Below are 4,771 nucleotides of genomic sequence, written 5' to 3' on the forward strand. Positions count from 1 at the left end.
TTTTCTAATTGCTGGAGATACTGTGTTAATATGTTGATCTTGGTTCTTTCTTTTTTTTGGATACGTGAACTTATTGTAATAAATTGTCACTGCTTTTGCTGTACCCCAAAGGTTTTCTGTTTTCATTCTCATCTGATTGAAGAAATTAAAGAAAAAAATTTTTTTAGTTATAATAAAAATTATATTTTTGGGGGGCTGGGTACAATGTACTTTATTGATGGTACATGACAAGGCTGAGCTCTCTAAGCCCCTCCCGTTCTCCAGGAGATCTGGATGGAAACTGTGTCGAGGATGAGAGCTTCTCAGTATGCTGGGAGATCGTGTTGAGGTAAGGTCACCCCAGCAGCTGAGGACCTCTCTCTTCCTCTAATGCTGTTGCTGGGACTGGTGGTAGGGGGCTCTTATTCCTTGGAGACCATGTGGACTATAAGGTCCACCACCCTTTTGCTATAACCAGATTCATTGTCATACAAGGAAATGAGCTTGACTAAATGGTCGTTGAATGCAATGCCAGTTCCAGCACCAAAGGTAGAAGATGGGTGTCACTGTTAAAGTCACAGGAGATGACCTGGTCTTTAATGTAGACCAGGATGCCTTTTAGGGGACCATCTAATGCCTGCTTCACCACCTTTTTGTTAATTATTACTAATGTTTTATTGTGAATTATGTGATAGTTTACATGTGAGAACATTAGCTTTACATTCATTCTATCGTATATCGCTGTATTGACATGGTTACAATCCCCTCCACGCATCATAAATCAACCAAAGGGTATACCTGGCAAGCCTGCCTCCCTGGTCGTCAGCACACAGCCCCTCTCCCTTTCTGGGTCTAGAGTCCCCAGCTGCTCCATCTCTCCATGTCATTGTCTCTGCCTCCATCATCGGCGTCACTGCTTCTCTGGGTAGGGTCCCGCACTCCACTCTTCTCCCTTGATGCTCCCACGGACCTCTGCTCCTGGACTGCAAAGTCAATCACTCCCCTCCTTTTGCTATAGAACATCTACCTTTACATTTCCAACCCTCACAGTCAGTCCTAATAGCAATTATTCACTATTGTACCACAAGAGACCTATCTCCATCTCTTTTCATCAGCCCTGCCCAGACAGATTGGATACTACTCAATGGAGATTCTATCTTCCTCCGTGCCCTGTGGATCTAGGCTCCCACTTGTAAACCAGTCACTTCTTGCCTTTGTAGCCCCACCATTTTGGGTAGTCAATGACCACGTTGCCCGTTCCTGTCTACCCTGTGTAGTGAGGGGGTGGGAGTGATCCTCACTGTAACGATTTGTTCCCTCTTTTGAGCTACTGCATCCATAGGTGTAGGTCAAGTTCATAAAATTGTATCAGATTACTCTTTTTATCCTCTTCTTTCTTCTAGTTTTCACCACCTTCTTGATGTCCTCATATGTGGCAGCTTTCTTCAGACGGCAGGTCAGACACGTTGGGGGTGGGAACATGGAAGGCCATGCCAGTGCTTCCTATTCAGCTCAGGCAAGTAGATGCAGGGATGATGTTCTGGGCAGCCATCATACCACAGTTTCCCACAGAGGCCATCCACTGTCTTCTGGGTGGCAGTGATAGCATGGACTGTGGTCATGAATCCTTCCATGAGGCCAAATTTGTCATGGATGACCTCAGCCAGGGGGTTGCGAGGGGGGTGGGGGGGGACTGTCAAACAGTTGTTAGTGCAAGAGGTATTGCTGACAATCTTGAGGGAGTTGTGATGGTTCACACCATCACAAACATGGGAGTGTCAAGAGAAGGGTCAGAGGTGATTACTCTTTTGGCACCATCCTTCAAATGAGCCCCAGCCCTCCTCAAGGGTGTGAAAACACCGGTGGACTCTATAATGTACTTAGCACCAGTGGACTCAACAATGTACTCAGCACCAGCATCACCCCACTTGATGTTGGTGGACTCTTACTCCTGGTAGAGAGAGATGGGCTTCCCATTGATAACTAGCTTCCCATTCTCAGCCTTGACAGGGCCATTGAACTTGTCATTGGTAGAATCATACTGAAACATGTAGCTGAGATCAATGAAGAGGTTGTTGATGGCAACAGCCTCCACTTTGCCAGAGTTAACAGCAGCCCTGGTGACCAGGAGCCCATTACGGCCAAATTCGTTGACTCCGACTTTCACTATTGTGTCTCAGGGATGCAGCTGGGACTGCAAGAAAAGATGCAATTGCCTGTCAAACAGGGAGGAGCAGAGAGCCTACACAGTAGTTTTTCAGCAGGGTATTATTCAGTTTCCATGTATTTAATTTGTTTCTTTGATCTTCATATTGTTAATTTCCAATTTTATAGCATTGTAATGTGAAAAGATGCTTTGTAACATCTTGATGTTTAAAATTTATTGAGGCTTGCTTTGTGGACTAACATATGGTCTATTCTGGATAATGCTCCATGTTCACTGGAAAAGAATGTGCATTGTGTTGCTGTTGAGTTGAGTGCTCTGTGTAAATCTATGAGGTCAAGTTGATTGTGTTGTTTAGTTCCTCTGTGTCTTGGTTGTTTCTAGTTGTTCGGTCCTATTTTGAATGTGATGTACTAAAAATCTCCTGCTATTACTGTATAATTGTCTATTTCTTTCTTCAATTCTGTTAGAGTTTATACATTCTGAGGCTCTTTCATTGGGAAAATAGATATTTATTATGGTTATATCCTCTTGTTCAATTGACCCTTTAATCATGAGATAATGTCTTTCTTTGTTTCTTATGCTGGTTTTTGCTTAAAAATCTATTTTATCAGAGATTAATATTGCCAATCCTGCTCCTTTTTTATTGCCATTAGCTTGATATATTTTTCCATCCATTAATTTTTAATCTATGTTTGTCTTTGTGTGTAAGGTGTGTTTCTTGTAGACAGCATATTGAAGGATCCTATTTTCTTATCTATTCTTCTAATCTGTCTCTTGACTGGTACATTTAATTCATTGATGTTCAGCGTATGAATTGATTGCAGTCATTCAGCTGTGCGGTTTTGTGTGTGTGTGGTGCTGCTGGTTTCTTTGTTCTGTATGTTTTCCTGTGCTGAGTTCATTTGTTTTGTGTTTTTTCTCATTGATTTCCTCATAGTTTTAATGTTTACAAAACCTTCATGGATTTTCCTTTTCTAGATTTGATTTGAAGCTGTATTCAGTTTCTTCAGGAGTCCTGGTGTGGCACTGTGGGTTAATGCGCTGGACTGTAATGTTGGTTTGAACCATAAGTTCGGCAGTTTAAGCTCACCAGCTGCTCCTTGGAAACCCTATGCAGGGTCGCTATGTGTCAAAACCGACTCAATAGCACTTAACAACAACAACAAGTTTCTTTGAGGCTATCCTGTAATTGATTAATTTCTTCCCAATTTTAAAGCAGTTTGTTTTGTGTAGAAATCTACTTGACTTCCTTGCCATTTGGATTTCTGTAACTATACGTTTTCCCTTTTTTTGCTTTGTAGTTGTCTTCATTATAGACTGATATCTCTGATTCCCTATTTTCAGTCTTGTAGTTTTGTTTTAATCATGGTACTTCAACATCTGGATTGAATTCTGGGTGGTGTTGCTGTGGTTGTTGTCTGCTGTTGTAGGGTCTCAGTCCAAAGGACTCCCTTTAGTATGTTTTGTAAAATTGGCTAGATTTTTACAAATTCCTTTTCTTTTACCTTTTTCTGGATGTGTTCTAATTTCATCACGGTATTTGAGGGATAGTTTTTCTGGGTATATGATTCTTCATTGACAGTTTTTTTCTTTCAGAGTTTTATAATGTTTCCCCATTGCCTTCCTGCCTGCATGGTTTCTCATGAGAAATCAGAGCTTAATCTGGTTGGTTTTCCTTTATAGGTAACATCCCATTTTTCCTGAGTTGATTTCAGAATTTTTCCTTGTATTTGATTTTGAAGAGTTTGATTATGATCTGTCTTGGTGATTTTCTTTTGGGGTCAATCCTGTTTGGGATTTGTTCAGCTTCTTGAATGCCTGTATTCTCCTCTTTCATTATTGTTGTTGTTAAGTGCCATTGAGTAAGTGCTGACTCATAGTGACCCTGTATAAGGCTTCTGAGGAGTGGCTGGTAGGTTTGAGCCTCCAACTTTGCAGTTCAAACTAACTTTATGGTCCAGTGATGATCCTGGACTCCCTCATCTTTCATTATGTTAGGGAAATTTTCTTCCAGCAGCTCTTTGACTATCTTTTCTGTGCTTTTCTTTGTCTCCTCTTATACTGGAATCCTGATCATCTGTATGTTACTCCTCTTTGTGTTGTCCCACATGAGTCTTACAGATTTTTTTTTTAATTCTTTTTTTCTGGTTTTTCTTCTAACTGAATATTACTGAGATATATATCTTCAAGCTCACTAATTCTGGCTTCCATTGCTTCAATTCTCCTCCTTTACCTGTAAAATGCATTATCCATTTTTGATATTTTAGTATTAATCTTCTGGATTTCTGTTTGCAGGTATTGTATTATCTCCAATCCTTTATCTATTTTGTTTGATTGTTTCTGTAATGCTTTTCTGCATCCTTCCTCATTTTCCTTGGCCTTTCTGTCAATCATTTGAGAAACTTAAATATCATTCTCCTTAATCCTTTTTGAGGTACTTTCAGTGCATCTTTTTCCTCAAAAACACTTTCTAGCTTTGCCTCTTTCTCTTTTGTTTGAGGTACTCTATCTTGCTTCTTCATGTGAGCAGAGATTTCTGCTGCTTTCAAGGCATTTTAGTTTTGCATTTGTATTAAGTTGATGAATGTAGTTAGGCATTCACCAATTGCCTCCTTGTGGGTGTAG

At 40.4% G+C, this 4,771-nt stretch overlaps 1 pseudogene; it reads right to left on the reverse strand.

Annotated features, from left to right (window-relative positions):
* Positions 1-401: 401 nt before the first annotated feature.
* On the reverse strand, positions 402-4,392 carry LOC102841285 (annotated as a pseudogene).
* Positions 4,393-4,771: the final 379 nt, after the last annotated feature.

This window comes from Chrysochloris asiatica, unplaced genomic scaffold (genome assembly GCF_000296735.1).
Source record: "Chrysochloris asiatica unplaced genomic scaffold, ChrAsi1.0 scaffold00216, whole genome shotgun sequence".
Lineage (NCBI taxonomy): Eukaryota > Metazoa > Chordata > Mammalia > Afrosoricida > Chrysochloridae > Chrysochloris > Chrysochloris asiatica.